Raw genomic sequence first — 20,193 nt, forward strand, 5'->3', positions numbered from 1 at the left:
TAAACCAAAACCACATGGTTGTTAGAGAAATATAAAAAATTATGGACGGTTATCTTGCTAAACTTGCTCCTTTCTTACTTGATTCAAACTTTAATTCTTGCTTTCAAATATTCATGCATGCGTACTTTCTATTCGAACCACAAAGGTTCGGTCATGCTCTTGCTATCTGAACCACTAAGGTTGGATTCTTTCTTTGAGTTGTCGATTTTCTTCTTTCTTTCTAATCGACGCTCATTCTTTCTTCTTTCTTATCGATGCTTGCTTTTTCTTTCTTTGTTTCTTACAAGGCCTTCTTTCTTTCTTTCTTACCTGCCTCTTTCTTCTTTCTTCTTTCTCGTGGAGCCTTTTCTTTCTTTCTTTGATTATTGCTTCAGTAATCAACCGAGATGCTTGCTTGGTTCAATTAAGTGTCACATGCTCTTGCTTCTAAATTTCCTTAAATGATGGCTGTGGGGTTGGTTGCTAATTAATCCAACAACCTAGACTCTATTAGAATTCACAGCCGTCTCTGATCTGTTTTCTATCTATCTCGAACCTGCTTTTTTAAAATTCAAATTTGGATTTGAATTTAAAAATCCAAAACTTATCCACCGACCCATGTGGGACCGCCGTTTAGATTTTGAGTTTTTGACTCCTATTTATCACCACAAGCAAACCGGAATGTCCGTTCAATACTTCTTTCTTCCTTTCTTTTTTTATCAATGATCACCCTTGCTTTCTTCCTGTCGATCATTAAATACATCGACTCTTGCTGCTTTCTATGATCTGATCACTTGCCGCTTTCCTTCACCCTATTCTCAACTCTGCAGTTTAAAGGGACTTCTCCTCTTCTCCGAACATACAACTCTCAAACCGGTTGCACCGTCTTCACCCGCTCTAATACCAAATGTTGGTTTAGGCTGTTGGTGCACTTGTGTCTGTACTTTGTCTGTATTCGGTCTATATGTAAACGATGTCCAAGTTAGCCTTGTAAGTTTGACCAAGTCAACTATCCTCCTAGTTTGACTTGGCCAAACAGTTGGTAAATATTGAAAGATGTTCTCTGTCGAAGGATAGCCTCGAAGGATACTGTTGATCCTTCGAGGTGCTCGAAAGATATGCTTCGAATGATCAGACCTCGAAAGGTGATCTTTCGAGGTCCTTGCTGATCCTTCGAAAGCATCATATCCGAAAGATGATCCTTCGGACCATCTATCGGATCCTTCGACCAGACATCATGGGCTGGGTATATATATACCCATGCAGTGTAGTGTGAAAGATAGACGAGAGAGGCACACAGACAGACAGAAAGGAAGTTGAGAGCATTCTGTCCGAAACACACACACACACACTTTGAGAGTTTGCAAACTGATTGTAAACATTGTGCTTGTAACCGGAAACTTTCTTCGCATTAATACAAGTGGTGTTAATCGTTGAGTCTTGTGTGTTCTTGTGTTTGTTCTTGCATCATCCTGGTTTGCTCGCTAGCTTGGATTCCGCACTCGCTAGTGAGTTTGTATAACAAGGTTTAGGTTTGTTCTCGATCCTCCGAGAGGGACCTACAAGTGGTATCAGAGCACTGGCTCTTTACCTTGTTTAAAACCGGGTTTTGTTCAAGTTCTTGGTGTGTTTGAACACTTGGTTTAGCACCCGTTTTTGGTGGTTTTCTTGCTTGTTTTAACTGAAAAACGGTTTCTAAACCTTCGGGAGTGTTCAAGGTTGGGTTGGGTAACTTGAAAACTTGTTTTTAAGTGACTTTGATTTTTCCGGTCATATTCCGATTATCATTCCGGTGAACTGGTTGAGGATAAGGTTGCCTATTTTTAGTAAACTTTTTGAAAGTCAAAAAGTTTGGTGAAAAGTTGTTGGCAGACCATATCCTTTCTGCCGAAAGTTGGTACACCAACCTGTCACTTTTCTCACCAACCCATCAGTACTTTTGTCAGTGTGTCAGACCGTCGAAAGATAACTTTCGAGCTCGAAGGATCATCCTTCGATCAAGGAGATTCGAAAGATAACCATCCTTCGAACATCTTTCGAAGTCAGTGTGTTATCCTTCGAGTCAAGGAATCTTTTCGATAGATACATCCTTCGAGTTACTGTTCATTACGAAAGATAAGGATCCTTCGTGTTGGGTGAATCTTTCAAGGTTATCTTTCGAAGTTATTGTTCGAGCCATCAACAGTGATCCTTCGAACACTGTTGATTCTTCGAACAAGTGTCATCTTTCGAGACCTGTGTTCGAAACATAAGGAGAATCTTTCGAAATCATCTTTCGAAAGATAAGGATCCTTCGTATAGTCAATCTTTCGAAGTCAATCCTTCGAAGTCTTTGTTCGAAACTCAACAAGGATCTTTCGAACCTTGTTGATCATTCGAACAAATATTGATCTTTCGAACAGGTTGCATCTTTCGATTCATATCTGTTTTTGCACTTAACAGTTTGTGGTGTGTAGGTTTGGTACTTATATTTGATCAAAATGAGTTGTACTAGTCCGTGGGATTGGAGTTTAGACTCACGATCCAATCAAGAGCTAGTCACTGCTGCAGATTGGGCAAAGAGTATGTTACCGCCTACAACAATCAGTCCAAGTCAATGGGCTTTAGTATCCAATCAAAGTCAAAGTCTTCAGAACCTTCTGATTAGTGAAAGTGAAACTGGCAGCAACAATCGTCCACCTAAGTTGAACCATATGAACGATTTTCCATCATGGAAAAACCGTTTTCACACATATGTTCAAGGGCAAAGCACTGATCTTTGGACGTGTTTCATCAATGCGTTCAATACTAATCTTGAAACTGCTGCGTCAACTTCAGAGGGTTATGCCAATATGCTTGAAAATGACAAGAAGGCTTATGAATTGGAGAAAAAGGCCTTTGCCACACTTACTCAAGCACTCAACAAAGACATCTACCATCAGTTCTCATATTGCAAGACCACAAAAGCATTGTGGGATGCCTTAGTTGCTAGAGGAGAAGGCAATGCAGTTGCTCGAAAGTCTCGGCATGATTTGTTGAAGAAAGAATTTGAATCCTTTCAGTTCTTGGAAAACGAGACTCTGAATGATATGATCACACGTTTCTATCATTTGATTAGTGAGATGTGTGCTTATGGAGTTGTCTCTACTCAACAAGACATGGTGAGTAGATTTGCTGACGCATTACCTCCAAAGTGGAGTTCTTTCATTGAACTGTTGAAGCATACTGGAACTCTAGATCAAGTCAACATCTACGAGTTCATTCAAAAGCTGGAACATAAAAATGATGAAGAAATTAGGAAAGCAAGGCGTGCTCCAGCTCCTCAGAATACAGAAATGTATCTTCCAGGATTCGATGCTTTGGCAAGATCCGCTGCAGCTCAGCAACAGCAACCTAAGCTGCAGATTGCTTTTGTGTCCAATACAAGTTCAAGTTCCTTTCCGTTTCCTCAGTCAACAGCTGCTCCACCACAACCTCAATTCGATCCGAGGTCTTACATTCCTGTTCCAACACAGCCACAACCACAACCTCAACAACAACAGCAAGCTCACTATACAAGCAATCCTCAACCTCAACCCCAAAGTCATCACACAATCCGAGTCGACAACTCAAATCTTTCACACCTTAGCATTGAAGTTGCTAAGGAACATATGGAGATTATCAACACCATGGTCAGTGCATACTGTGGTTTGGTAGCAGGTCAGCTTGGAAACATCAACATGACCAATGAAGATTATGATCAGATCGACAAGGAAGAAATGGAGTTGATGGATATTAAATGGGCTTTTGCTAGTGCGGTTAGAAGGGCAAAAGATTTCATGGCACGAACTGGAAGAACTTCGTTGGAAGGAAAGAAAAACACGAAGTATGGGTTTGATATTAATGCCGTCACGTGCTTTAACTGTGGCGAGAAAGGGCACTTTAAACGTGAGTGCACTCGACCAACAAAACACGGCAATCACAACCCTTTCAGAAACCAGACGAATGTGAATGCCCAACAAGAAAACCGTGAACGGAGGATGGTGGCAGTGAACAACAATCAGGGACAGCCTGGAACTGCAAATCACAATCGGGCTTTGGTTGTTCAAGCTGATGAAGGATGTGACTGGTCAGTTCAGTTTGGTGAAGGTGATCAAGGAAGTGGAACTGCATTGTATGCTAAAGTCATCGAGCATGTTCATAAAGAAGAATCTTCTGGAAGCGATGACAGTTCTGGTTATTCTGGAAGTTCGGATGAAGAAGGCTCTGTTTCTGGGGATAATCACTCAGAGCCTGATGAGGAGGAAGAAGGTGAAGATATTCAGGATCTTCTGAATGAAGCTGATGAGCTTAAATGTCAGAAATCAATTCTGATTAGGAAGGCTGCTGCTACATCAACGGAAATGGAAAAACTATTTTCTGAAGATGGAGCTTTTTCTTTTCAAACTGCCTTTATGGCAAATGGTTCAGCCTCTACTAGTCAGGTAAATTCTGAACCTCCTGCCCCTAGTATTTGTAACTCATGTGCTGAGATGAAGCTTGAATCAGAAAAGCTTCATAGTCATAACCAGACTTTGGTTATTGAACTGTCGAAATGCAAAGAGGCAAACATGGCTTTAACCCGGAATGAAAAAGAATTTAAATCTGTAATAGAAACTTTAAAGAAAAATGTGTCCGAGGTTAACAAAGTAGTTTACCACAAGCAAGTGAGTATAAATGAATATATTAACATTGTGGAAGAAACTAAAAAGCAATTAGCCATTGCCCAATGCGAACATGATGCGATCAAACAGAAATTGGATAGTTATTCTAACTCCCAATTTGTGCTTGATCACATCATCGATGTTCAACAACTAAAGGGAAATCAGAAAGGCATAGGGTATAATAAATGTCCGCCCCCCTTGATGAACAACTATACCAAGATGCCTGATGAGGAAGAAATGCCTCGGTATGAACCCAGTGTGCCTCTTGATGTTGAGGAGTTTACTACTGGCCTTGGGTTCAAACCGGACAATTCTTCAAACACAGCCTCTAAGGAACAAGAAACTTCACCATCCATGAAGCAAAGTCCTCCAATTATCGAGGACTATGAGACATCGGATGATGAATCAGAAGTGGCTGTAAGTGATCAGGATAAATCACTTAGCAAGATGAAAGGAGTAGATATTCCACGAGAGAATCACATCCTTTGTGATCCTGATACTCCTGAGGTTCCATCTGTTAAGAAGCAAGTGATTGATCCTGTCAAAGTTGATAAGGCAGGTGTGTCTACTGTTAAAAGCAGTAATGTGTTGTACACTTTGGTTGGAGATAATAAAATCTACTCAGATCATGTTTTTCCAATTAAAAATGTAAATAAATCTTTGATTGACAAAGTCTTTGAAGACAATACAAACAAATTTTTGGGAAAAACACTTCCGGGAATTGTGGTAACACAATGTGATCCAATTCCTAAGGCTGAGATTAGAAAACAGTTTGGTAATCAAAAATCTCCAACCACTCAACAACCTACTGCTTCGAAGGGTAAACAACAACAACGAGCTCCAAAGCCAAAGGCTAAGGTTGAATCAAAGGGAGCTCGTTACATGAAGAAAGGAAAAGATGTTAAATTTGTAGCATCAAAAGGTACAGATAAAATTGAGACTTTTGAAAACAAATCAAACACTGATTTTGTACAACAAGTCAAGATTTTGAAACGTAACAGTGATAACAACTACACCCAACACACAAACGGGTGTGATGAAAGAGCAAGTACCTCAGGTTCTACAGGTTCAACATCTGGAAGTCGATCAAGTTCTCCTAAGTCTGTTGAAAGGAGAACTTGTTTCAAATGTGGAGAAATTGGGCACATTATCAGAAACTGCACAAATGTTCCAAAGAAGAAATTGGTTGAAAAAGCTCCACCTGAAACAGTTCACCCACAACGTCGGTCAGTTTCACCTAAACAAGATAAACGAACTGTAAAAGAACAAGAAACTAAACAACGACGTAAGAACATGAAAACTGTTGAAAAAGCTTTAAAATCTGAAGTTAAAACAGTGCAAAAGGAACCAAGTGTGTCACAACTTGTAAAACCAGAATCTTCAAAAACTGGTAGGCACAGACAAACTTGGTTACCTAAGTCGGGTGACAATTCAGGGGGAGCAGTTGTTCTTGAAAACCATCAAGAGATCGAGCTTACGTTTCGTGATGCCAAGGGACGACCCAAGACCACTAAGGCTTGGGTCCCCATTCTCAACTGATGTGTTTAATTGACATGTGCAGGATGTTCTAGGAGGAACTATTAATAGTCATTGGATTGTTGATAGTGGAGCATCCAGGCACATGACTGGCGACTTACGGCTCCTGTATGACGTGAGAAATATTAGAGGAGGGTATGTTGCTTTTGCGGGTGATAAAGGTGGGTACATCACTGGAGAAGGAAGTATCTCCAATGGTATCGTGTGCTTTGATAAGATCAATTATGTGAAGCAAATTGATCACAATCTTCTGAGTGTGTCGCAAATCTGCGATAAAAAGTTCTCAGTGATTTTTGATGACGCTGGCTGCTACGTGCTGAAACCTGGATTCAAAATTCCACAAGAATGGATTCTCTTATCGGCTCCGAGAGTTAATGATCTTTATATTCTCGACATGAGCCAGGCGATTACTACATCTGCACAAGTCACTTGCTTTGTCTCAAAAGCCACAGAAAAGGAGTCTATATCTTGGCACAGAAGAATGGGACACATTCACTTGAGAAAGATGAACCATTTGGTGAAAAATAATCTTGTGAATGGTGTGCCTGTAAGAAGTTTTCATTTGCAAGATATCTGTGTCTCGTGCCAAAAGGGGAAGCAAACAAAGAAGTCTCACCCTTTGAAGAAAATCAACACTGTCAGCATGCCTCTCGAACGTCTTCATATGGACCTTTTTGGACCTATGAAGCACAAGACAACGTTTGGTGATGCTTATTGTTTAGTAGTTACTGATGACTACTCTAGATTTTCTTGGGTATCTTTTATGGCACACAAGAGTGAAACTCCTGGCATCCTCAAGGATCTTCTTACAATGTTGGAGAATCTCTATACGTTGAAAGTAAAAAGGATCCGAAGCGACAATGGAACCGAATTCAAGAATCAAGTTATGGATGAGTTTTGTACTTCTAAAGGCATTCTTCATGAGTACAGTTCTCGTTATACTCCACAACAAAATGGTGTCGCTGAGAGGAAAAATCGGACGATTATTGAAACTGCAAGAACAATGTTAGTAGAGTCGGAACTCCCTATTCAATTCTGAGGGGAGGCTGTATCGGCTGCTTGCTACACCTTGAACAGAGTTCTTACAGTAAAGAGACATGGCAAGACTTGCTTCGAACTCCTTCAGAAAAGGAAACCGGATCTTTCTTACCTTGAACCGTTTGGTGCTCCTTGTACTATGATTGAGCCGGATGGAAAGTTTGGTGCAAGAGCTATCGAGGGTTTCTTCCTTGGATATGCTACTCCGAATTTTCGTGTTTGGAATCTAGCTACCAAAAAGATAGAGCTATGGAGTGAAGTTAGGGTTCAAAGGTACACGAGTCCTGTTAGGGCTCCGGGTGATCCGTGGATGTTCGATTATGATGGGCTATTTGACTCCTTCAATCTGCCAACCTTTGACGAAGAATCAGCAGCGGCTAGAATGTTGTTGGAAAGTGACAACGCTGCTGTCTCGCCATTGGTCAGACCTATTGTTGTTGACCCTCAAGCTTCTTCGTCAGTCAACAATATGGTTCAAAATGAGGTTTTTGAAGATGCTGCAGATTATAATGACTCTTCTGAAGATGATGAATATCATGATGCAGCTGAAGGATCTTCGGCTCCAGCTGCTCCTGTTCAAGGTGCTTCTGTAGATACACCTCATACGCAGAATGTAGACACTGCTGAAGGGAATGCATCCACCTCTACACACATTCCTGGTGTGGAGTTGGTTGTTGATCTTAATCTTACCAACTTGGGTATCAACGCTCGTGTGCCAGATAATCCTGAAATGAGGATTCACGATACCCATCCCCAGCAGAACATAATAGGAGATGTCCATCGCGGTGTGCAGACGCGTAATCAGCTGAGAAACAACCGGAATGCTGGTTTGTATTCAGCCATAAGAGAATCTGGTCAACAAAATGACTGGTCCTTCGCGTGTTACGTGTCACAAGAAGAACCAAAGTCGTGGAAAGAAGCATTGAAAGACAGTGCTTGGGTTGAAGCCATGCAGGAAGAATTGCAGCAATTTCACAAGCTTGGTGTTTGGAAGCTTGTTGAAAAGCCTGAGAACTACAAGAAGATTGGCACTCGATGGGTCTTCAAATGCAAGAAAGACGACCGTGGAGTGGTTATTCGGAACAAAGCTCGTTTAGTCGTTCAAGGTTTTCGTCAGATAGAGGGGATCGACTACAACGAAGTCTATGCACCAGTTGCACGTCTGGAAGCTATTCGGATCTTTCTGGCTTATGCCTCATTCAAAGGATTCAAGGTTTATCAGATGGATGTGAAGAGTGCATTTCTACATGGTGTGGTTGAAGAAGAGGTATATGTCGAACAGCCTCCAGGTTTTGAAGATCCTGTCCATCTCGATCGGGTTTGGTTGCTCAACAAAGCTCTCTATGGTCTTCATCAAGCGCCACGAGCTTGGTATGCAACCTTATCTACATATCTGCTGGAGAACGGTTTTCGAAGAGGTCTTATTGATTGTACTCTCTTCATCAAAGAACAAGATGGAGATCTTCTTCTGGTACAGGTATATGTTGATGATATTATTTTTGGTTCTACTAATGATGTTTTGTGTAGGAATTTCGAGCGCATCATGCAGGATAAGTTCGAGATGAGTGCTATGGGGGAAATGAATTTCTTCTTGGGCCTACAAGTGCAACAAACGGAGTCTGGGATATTCATCCATCAGACTAAATATGTTGGTGACATCTTGAGCCGGTTCCAGATGTCCGATGCAACGCCCATTGGTACCCCATTGCCAACTAATCACGGAATAACTCCTGACTTGAAGGGTGAACCTGTTAGCCCTTCATACTATCGCGCGATGATCGGATCCCTTATGTACCTCACAGCATCAAGGCCAGATATAATGTACCCAACGTGCCTACTTGCCAGATATCAAGTTAATCCGAAGGCCTCACATCTTGCAGCTGTCAAAAGGATTTTTCGTTATTTGAAGGCTTACCCCGACACCGGTCTGTGGTATCCTAGGGATAATAACTTTGACTTGGTCGCATTCAGTGATTCTGATTTTGGCGGATGTAAAATCGACGGCAAATCCACAACGGCTGGATGTCAGTTTTTAGGAAATCGCCTAGTCACATGGCAGTGCAAGAAGCAGACATGTGTCGCTACATCAACATGCGAAGCTGAATACATTGCTGCCTCAAGTTGTTGTTCACAAGTTCTTTGGATCCAACAACAATTGCGGGACTACGGTTTTGAATTCCTAACTACTCCTATTTACGTTGATAATTCTGCTGCTTTAGATATCACTAAAAATCCTGTGCAGCATTCAAAGACCAAACACATCGAAATCAAATATCACTTCATACGTGATTGCTTTGAGAAAAGGCTAATCGATGTTGTTAAGGTCCACACCGATGACCAACGTGCCGACTTATTTACCAAAGCTTTTGACAAATCTAGATTTGACTTCTTATTATTGGTAAATGGCATTAAGGTCAAGCAAGAGTAAACCAACATCGGAAAATCATTTTTGTAAATATCTTTGTGTGTTTTTAAATTTCTCTTAGTTTGTTGATTTTAGGGGGAGTAAATCCAAAAAAATCAGAAAATCCAAAAACATCGAAAAATTTCAAAAACACAAAAACAATAGAAAAACAAAAATGAGTTTCCTGGAGAGCAAAAGAGAAAATGATAGTACATCAGTGGTCTATCCAAACCTCTTTAAACCTTAAATGCAAAACGATAAGCAGCTCTATATAAGATGTATCGGTAGGCTCACAATCATTTTAAAGTGTGCAGGGTGATATAAATCTTAATCGACTGAAGACCAGGTGGGAACCATTCATTGGCATATGGTCTTAGTACCGAAATTTCGTTTGATAGATTGCCGAGGTTCTGAGATATTCGGTCTTTATGCTGCTTATCATCTGGGTATCATGGTTGTATCTTTTACCGAAAAATAACGGGGACGCAAGTCTAGATCTTCCATGATACTATACATACGTGTACATATTACATACTGCATTCGACCTCAATAAGTGATAAACAATCACATGTCCAAACAAATAAGTGATAAAATATCACATCTATCCGGGTGTCAAGTTCGTCTCTCTGCTGTACGGAAGTACTGACCTGTTCACGGACTTGCACCTGTGCCCTCATGCATATGAAAATCAAGTTCCTCATCAATAAGTGATTATATCACATAGGGCTTGTTTTCAAATCAAAATAAGTGAGTATCTCACAATTTATACGGTCAAACAGATGATAATCGGTGTACTCACCGGTAAGATGAACTCTCGTGCATACCTTGATACGGGAATGTGTCGTGATGTGGATGAACACCGGTCGGTAAGTATAAATCATACCTTAACGTATCCCCTCGCCATGATTACATCTGATAAGTTGAGCTTAAGTGGACAACAATACCGATAATTGTTATAGGATGCTTATCTTAATGTTAACTAACTGAACAACAAGAGTGTTTTGGCATGACCGTACACTGATATGATTCTCTTACCCTCGAAACTCGCAAAAAGAATGTTTGTATATATTTATTTACTGCTTAACTTTTATTGTTTTTCTTTTAAACAGTTTCGTCGTTTGGTGCATATCAGCACGACATTAGCGGTGATGTCGTTTGATAACACTCAAAGGATTTTAAATTGTTGTCTTTTAATTTCAAAAATACCAAAAAGATTTTAGGCGTGTTTTAATATAAACTTTATAAAAGCCAAAAAGATTTTCTTTCTACTTTATTTTCGATCGTACGATGTTGGAGCTCGAGTCTTCGTTGCCTGAAACCTGAACGAAAACCAAATTGACTAAATCTTCATAAACGGTCGAAATTTGCAATTTTTGAAAGTTAAAGGCTAAAAATTGACAAATTTATTAAACTTTCAAACTGTCGGACGGTGTTTGATTGTGACATGGTCATTCGTGTGTCATTTGTTTATACTATATTCCAAGCAGTTGTTCTCATTACGCGTTTAGATTTCTTGCATGTGCAGATTCTAAAGGCTAGGAGAACATGGTCGATGACAAGCCTTGGAATGAAGACACGACGAGAAGGCGCTCAAAAGATGAAGATGATCGAGTTGCCGCTGGCCATCATCAACACCACAAGGATCTCACTTCATAAAGATAAAGTCTTTTCACGAGCATAACTCAAGGGGGAGCTTATGTTAAGGGGGAGTTTGTCAACACACTTTCTACATGATTCGGGTAGTTTGTTGATACACTCTCTGCTTTCAAAACGTGAAGACTTTGAAGATCCTCCGACATTGAAGACTTGAAAAGACATCAGAGTTTTGGTAACTCAAAGACCAAAGACCGTCGAAGTTCGAGACGAGTCTACAACTTTAGAAGATAAAGACAAAGCTACAGCCAAGGGGGAGTTTGTTGGTGCACTTGTGTCTGTACTTTGTCTGTATTCGGTCTATATGTAAACGATGTCCAAGTTAGCCTTGTAAGTTTGACCAAGTCAACTATCCTCCTAGTTTGACTTGGCCAAACAGTTGGTAAATATTGAAAGATGTTCTCTGTCGAAGGATAGCCTCGAAGGATACTGTTGATCCTTCGAGGTGCTCGAAAGATATGCTTCGAATGATCAGACCTCGAAAGGTGATCTTTCGAGGTCCTTGCTGATCCTTCGAAAGCATCATATCCGAAAGATGATCCTTCGGACCATCTATCGGATCCTTCGACCAGACATCATGGGCTGGGTATATATATACCCATGCAGTGTAGTGTGAAAGATAGACGAGAGAGGCACACAGACAGACAGAAAGGAAGTTGAGAGCATTCTGTCCGAAACACACACACACACACTTTGAGAGTTTGCAAACTGATTGTAAACATTGTGCTTGTAACCGGAAACTTTCTTCGCATTAATACAAGTGGTGTTAATCGTTGAGTCTTGTGTGTTCTTGTGTTTGTTCTTGCATCATCCCGGTTTGCTCGCTAGCTTGGATTCCGCACTCGCTAGTGAGTTTGTATAACAAGGTTTAGGTTTGTTCTCGATCCTCCGAGAGGGACCTACATAGGCCCTTAAGATTACACTCAAATAATCACCTACTGTGGGCTTGTGTGTTACTGCTTGAACTTATTAGTTTTTATATATATATATAGATTTAAACATAATTATATGTATTATACATTATTACTGTGACTTATACCTATTCGTATGTATATGTATGTAACGATGTAACCACCGGTTGTGACGGTAGGTAAACGGTTCAGACATGACGGTTATTCCCGCCAAAACCAAACTACCTAATAACCGCTTGTCCATCATGTATATAACCTTGTTGCCGGGAACAACCCTTGGCACCAAGACATTCATAATTCCAAATTATAGTCTGTCCATTCTTATTCCTATTCACTGTTTGATCATGCCTTCCAATTCTATCAATAATCCTCTATTTCGTGTCAAACCCCCAAAACCCTGTTCTAATGATAATCAAGATCCTCGGCTTCCGCTAACAAGTGGTATCAGAGCCGGATATGTAAGTGACGATGATTTAAAGCCATCATCAACCATGATGCCATGCATGCACTGCACTGAAGAAAAACGTGAAAGGAAATGGATGCAGCGATGTTGTTACTATTGTAACAGACCAGGCCATAAAATTTCTACATGTCAAGAAAAGGAGAAGGATGAAGAAAGCCAGTTACTTCGTCTAGCGGTTAATACGGGTACGCAGAAAGATCAAGAAACAAGAAAAGATATGCAACCCGGACAAAGACAAGAATTTATGGTGATCGGAACCGACGGAGGATACTGGTCAGATATATGGTATGTTAGTAAGACTTATAAACGTCATATTTCTGGTAATATTGACATGTTTAAACGAATGAAAATTATGTCATGTGTTGAAACAGAGAGTGGGGAAAACAATTTCTTTTTTATTAGAGGGATTGGAGTCGTTGATGTTATAACAGGGACTGAAAAGTACGAGTACAAAGTGTGTTTTACACACCAGACATTGATAGAAATGTCTTGAGTCTCGATCAGTTAATGATTCAGGGGTTTACAGTAAAATTCATGGGGGATGTATGTAAATTATTTCCCACTTTCAGTGTCCCTATAAATAATAGGAAGAATGTTCATACTGGTCTGGCTAGAGAAGAAGAAATCGGAGAACTTGAAAAGGAATATTTGATCAGTAAGAGTTCAGATCATGAGAAATTCAAAGAAGAATTTTTAAATAAATACTTCGAAAGTTTGAATATCTCTGCCACCGAACCAGATTGGAACATACAGATCTTACAGGCAATGTCCTTTAAGGACTTTCAAGACTGCAAGGCTTTACTGCACATGCTTGAAGATGAAGATTACGTAATGAAGTATAAATATTATCTGGAATCGGCATTTAACAACATGGTAGAGTGGTTTATTAAAGAGAAACTGGAAATTAACTCAAGACCGTTACCTGCATACGCTTCAAACAACCGGAAAGTGGGATTACTGGATCTGTATATGGTGGTAAAGAGGGAAGGAGGCCATCGGAGGATCACAGAGAATGGCATGTGGGCCATGATAGCAAAAGATATAGGTTTCGAGTATGAAGATGGTGAATACATGCGCCTGATATACGCAATGTATCTGGATGTACTTGTGTATTACTACAAAGTCAAGATAACACAAGAAAATGCACTCGAACACGAAGAGGTAAAGATGGTGGATCCTAGGCAGATTGTGAGCGAAGGAGATAAGGATGCTATGAGCGGTGCAGGACAAACGGAGACTGCTGAATGCTCGAGGAGTACAGGAACAAAAGAAGTTAATGCTGAACAATATGCTTTATATGCTGATCATGCAGAAATAGCCAAAATATTATACAATCAGTCGGAAGATTATGCAGGTATGGCTGGCGATTCTTACAAACAGGCTGAAGGTATTCAAGACATAGCTGAAGACCATTATGCATTTTATGGTGGCGATGATTGGCATGGAATCAAGAAGTTAAAACAAAGGAAGAAGTTTGATTTCACAAGAGCGAAGAAGGCCATAACTGAAGCTAATCACAGCGTCATCAAGAACTCTCGTTAATCATAATTATGTTTACGGGGGAGTATTAGTTTTTATATATATATATATTTAAACATAATTATATGTATTATACATTATTACTGTGACTTATACCTATTCGTATATATATGTATGTAACGATGTAACCAGCGGTTGTGACGGTAGGTAAACGGTTCAGACATGACGGTTATTCCCGCCAAAACCAAACTACCTAATAACCGCTTGTCCATCATGTATATAACCTTGTTGCCGGGAACAACCCTTGGCACCAAGACATTCATAATTCTAAATTATAGTCTGTCCATTCTTATTCCTATTCACTGTTTGATCATGCCTTCCAATTCTATCAATAATCCTCCATTTCGTGTCAAACCCCCAAAACCCTGTTCTAATGATAATCAAGATCCTCGGCTTCCGCTAACAGAACTGTCTTATATTATTTAGAATTGAGAGTACACTAGGAACCTATTGCTACTACTTCCTATTTATATGGAAAAACTAAACATAAAACACATGCCAAAATAACCAAGTCCACTAACTTCTTTTATCCAGCTACACTCCAACGTTCATAACTTACTAATTTCCAAATGTGCATACCTTAGAACCTGGTCAACTCCTGACCAATTCTTTTGCTGACCCGTTCACCTCCATGGACCGTATATGTTTGACCCGTACTCGCCCTGAACCGACCCGAAACATCAAGATTATACCCAACATCCTAGAAGATCATGATTTAACCATGAAACAAGAAAATAAATGAAAAACAAAGAAAATTGGGATGTGCCTAATAACTGAATTTATTTTATTAATCTATAACCACTACATTTTTTCACAACTTTCGCAACCCTGATCTTAAACTAATATGTCTAGCAATTTACATGTTTACACACTCGATATCCCATAGTTCTAACAAAAAGATAAACTAACTCTAAATATGTTAGCCCTCGTCTATCTTTTCAACTTGATATGAATTCGAAAAATTGAGAAAGAATAATTGAATAATCTAATCTTTCATTGATTGATAATGTCACACCCCCAAAATCCCACACGCGGAGTACTACCGCTTGGGAGCGTGACTGACCAGGATCAAGCCACCAATCATATTGAACATGTAAATAAATAGTAATAGTTATCCATCAATACGAAAGGTGTTTAACAAACCAACATAGTTAAGTATAGCGGAAGCATTTAAGTAAACCCAACCATAAGTATTAATGTGTGAAATATCATAAGTGTTCAAATAGCATTCACGATTCTTTGCCCACAACGACCTGCTCCTCCCTGTGCAAGCTCCATAATGTACCTAAGGTCCTGCAAGGCATGCAGCAGATAATCAACAACTAGTTGAGCAAGTTCACATAAAATAATTTCGTAACAGTAATGCGTAAGTTCATCTAATGGGGCTTCCCAAGCCTTGTATATATATTACTAGTGGGGAATTCCCACGTTTATCTTTACTAACGGGGACTTCCCATTATTGTACTTACTAGACTATTTGCAACCATGTGTTCTTCTTAAACCGAGAACAGGAATACGTACAAGGTCACGCAGGATTTACGTGAGTGCCCTTCCCCGAGGACAGTGGTACGCGTGGGGGTTACGCAGGATTTACGTAAGTGTCCTTCCGACCCGGAAGACAGTAGTGGGTATTAGGTTACGCAGGATTTACGTAAGTGTCCTCCCGACCCGGGAGACAATGGTAGATACTAGTTTACGCAGGTTTTACGTAAGTGTCCTGACTATCCTGAGGACGATGGTCTATAGTCTAGTGATTGCGTAAGTACGAGTAATCATTCCATATCAAACATTCCAACCCAATTCCCAACCCGGGAATCCCATGCCTTGGCTGTGTGAACTCACCTTGGTTTGCTCGGCAGATACACAAAAAGGTTCCTTGAACTAAAGTGGTCAATCTCGTCCTAACAGGGTTACCACACAAGTCAGGTTTTGACTCAAGTAATGCACGTATCAATCACGTATGTTAACACGTTACAAGCACACATAGATCATGGCAACAGTTTAATAATCAAAGCAATCCATTCAGCTTGTGCAAATAATTATCAGCCCAATAGTACTCGGCCCAAATATATAACACATAAGCAATCCGAATATCTTCTCGGCCCAATAACAAACAGTCCAATAGCGGTCAAGTACATAAGTCCAACTATTCGGCCCGGTTAGTTGGGCTCGTATCAGTTGTGCAAGTCCAATTGTGTGTGCACGTGCATAAGGTCTCGAGTCGAGATCTCGAGTCACAACAGGAGTGTCTCGAGTCACAGGAGGGCTGGTCTCGGCTCGTCATGGTCCACTCGAGACTACACGGTCTCGAGTCGCAATCCGGAACTCGCAAACTCGGTCTCGAGTTGTGTTGTTGTGTGTCGGTGTGAGGTCTCGAGTCGCAACAGGACTCGCAATGTCGGTCTCGGGTTATCATGCTCAGGTCGAGATCACACGGTCTCGACTCGCAACCATGTTGGGTCTATCAATTTGTAACAATTTTCCTGATTTCATGCAGATCGGTTACACTTATTCAGGTTTCCAAGTTTACATCAATCAATTAACACGATTCCACCCAAGCAGTTAACACAATATCGATCAAACGGGGGTTTCCAAACCTTAATTCGTATGAACCCTAGACTAAACATAGCATGAACAACTTATCATCATCCAACCGGATTAAACCCTACCATCTAAACATATTAACCAAGTTCAAATATGACACAGCCGATTAAACATATCCATTCGGATCAAATCATGCAATCCGATTTACAACAAGAACAATAAAAAGGATAGCAAACTTCAATCCGTTTATCATGCATACACATACATACAACATATCAACCGAGTTACTAGCATAACCCTAACCGATCATGTAATCCGATAACTAACAAAACATATAAGCATACAATTAGTGGCATCATACTAACCGAGATGAAAGTAGGGGATCGATTTGGGTTCACGAGCTTCGAAGGATGCTTGCCGTCGGGTTCCAAAAGTCACGAGAGAGAGAAGTAGAGATTAGGGTTTCTTGTGTGTTGATGGTTTGCCAAAAGTGTGGGAAAATTACTAACACCCTAGTGTTATACGTATGAGTTTAGTGGGCCGAAACCCCCCTTAATGGGTTGTCCATGTTCCGAATACAAGAGGTGCGGCCCAAGCGGGCTTGTGCGATCGAGTGGGTGTAGGTGTTGTGCGGTTCGAGCACAAGTAACATAATCACATAATCATAACATTCAATTACTAAAGTTCACGTAATCGCAACTAGTTCAACAGTTACACGTAATGTAAGAGACGGTAAAGTACGAGTTGTCACATTATCCCCAATGCACTCACTGAGGAAGCTAGGTAAATTATATCGTTCACCGGTTTTCCTGGGGTGTCACATCCTCCCCCCGTTGATCTGGAATTTCGTCCCGAAATTCCGAAGTAGTAGCTTCAGCCTCAGTAGTGGTTGCGTTGGTTCCGAATAACTGGGGGTACTTTTCTGTCATCTGGTCTTCGCGTTCCCAGGTGTACTCTGGGCCACGTCTGGAGTTCCAACGAACTCGAACAAGAGGGATTCTCTTGTTTTTGAGGACCTTTACATCCCGGTCCGTGATTTCAACTGGTTCCTCGACGAACTGCAACCGCTCGTCGATAGTGAGTTCCTTAAAAGGAACGATAAGGGTCTCATCTGACAGGCACTTCTTCAGATTCGACACGTGAAAGACATTGTGAACTGCGCCGAGTTCAGCTGGTAGGTTTAGCTTGTAGGCCACTTTGCCTATTTTCTCAATGATCTCGAATGGTCCGACGTACCGCGGATTTAGTTTGCCCCGTTTGCCAAAACGTACCACACCCTTCCAGGGTGAGACTTTGAGTAAAACCCGGTCCCCGACCTGAAATTACAATGGCTTTCTACGCTTGTCCGCGTAGGCTTTCTGACGGTCGCGTGCTGCCGCCATGCGTTGTCGTATTTGCGCAATCTTTTCTGTGGCGTCCACTACAATCTCTGGACCCGTGATCTGACTATCCCCCACCTCTGCCCAACAAAGAGGTGACCGGCATTTACGTCCGTACAATGCCTCGAATGGAGCGGCTTGTATGCTGGTGTGATAGCTGTTATTGTACGAGAACTCCACCAAAGGGAGATGCTTTTCCCAGCTGTTGCCGAAATCAATAACGCATGCCCGAAGCATGTCTTCAAGAGTTTGGATCGTTCGCTCAGACTGCCCATCCGTCTGAGGGTGATATGCTGTGCTCATGTCTAATCGCGAGCCGAAAGATTTGTGCATCGCTTGCCATAGCTCTGACGTGAATCGTGCATCCCGATCCGAAATGATGGAGGTGGGCACCCCGTGCCTCGAAACAACTTCCTTGAGGTAGATGTCTGCGAGAGTGGAGAACTTATCCGTTTCCTTTATAGCTAGGAAGTGTGCAGACTTGGTGAGTCGATCCACGATCACCCATATGGTATCATTCCCCCGCTGGGATCTAGGTAGGCCTGTAACGAAATCCATGGAAATTTCTTCCCATTTCCATTGTGGTATCGTGGGTTGCTGAAGTAGGCCCGCTGGTTTCTGGTATTCAACCTTGACTCTCGCACAGGTCAAGCACTTGCCAACGTAAGTAGCGATGTGGGCCTTCATACTAGGCCACCAATATGTTGTTCTGATGTCGTGGTACATCTGGTCCGACCCTGGATGTACCGAGTAGCGAGACTTGTGTGCTTCGTCCATCACAAGTTCTCGTAGACCGCCATAAAGTGGGACCCAAATACGCCCCGTTACATAGTTGGCGCCGTCTGCCTTCTGTTCTAGTCGTTTCCTTGAGCCGCGTAAGGTTTCAGCCCTGGCATTTTCTGGTTTCAATGCTTCTGCCTGAGCATCTCGTATCTGTGTAGGAAGGCTAGACTGAATCGTAAGCTGTAGCGCTCGCACGCGCCGTGGTAGAGTGTCTTTCCGACTGAGGGCATCAGCCACAACGTTGGCTTTGCCTGGATGGTACTTGATAGCGCATTCGTAATCGTTAAGTAGTTCGACCCATCGCCGTTGACGCATGTTCAAATCCTTCTGCTTAAGAATATGCTCGAGACTCCTGTGATCGGTGTAAATCGTGCACCTGGTACCGTACAGGTAGTGTCGCCATATCTTAAGCGCGAAAACAACAGCTCCCAGCTCTAAGTCGTGCGTCCTGTAGTTCCGTTCGTGAATCTTAAGTTGGCACGAGGCGTAAGCAATAACCTTATCACGCTGCATTAACACACACCCAAGACCCTGGATGGATGCATCACAGTATACTACAAAATCGTCCGTGCCCTCTGGCAATGAGAGGATAGGTGCACTGCAAAGTCTATCCTTTAAGTGCTGGAAAGCAGTCTCCTGTAAGCGGCTGAGCAATCTTTGAAAAGTCTTTAATAAACCGTCTGTAGTAACCCGCCAAACCCAAGAATTGGCGTATTTCCGTAGGTGTACGTGGTGCAGGCCAGTTCCTGATCGAGTCTACCTTGGATGGATCGACATGAATCCCATCCTTGTTCACTACGTGGCCTAAGAAGTGGACTTCACGAAGCCAGAAGTCGCATTTCGAAAACTTAGCGTACAGCTGCTCCTTCCGTAGGAGTTCCAAAATTAGGCGTAGGTGCTGCTCGTGTCCCTCCTGACTCTTGGAGTAGATCAGAATGTCGTCGATGAATACTATGACGAACTTGTCTAGGTAGGGTTTGCACACCCTGTTTATAAGGTCCATAAATACGGCAGGTGCGTTCGTTAACCCGAACGGCATGACAAGAAACTCGTAGTGACCGTAGCGAGTTCTGAATGCGGTTTTGGAGACGTCCTCATCCTGGACTCTCAGCTGATGATACCCTGACCGTAGGTCTATCTTGGAGTAATAACACGACCCTTGCAACTGGCCGAATAAGTCGTCTATGCGTGGAAGAGGATAACGGTTCTTCACCGTCACCTTGTTGAGTTCACGGTAGTCGATGCACATTCTGAACGTACCGTCTTTCTTTTTCACGAATAACACTAGAGCTCCCCATGGCGA

Source organism: Helianthus annuus, chromosome 10 (genome assembly GCF_002127325.2).
Source record: "Helianthus annuus cultivar XRQ/B chromosome 10, HanXRQr2.0-SUNRISE, whole genome shotgun sequence".
Lineage (NCBI taxonomy): Eukaryota > Viridiplantae > Streptophyta > Magnoliopsida > Asterales > Asteraceae > Helianthus > Helianthus annuus.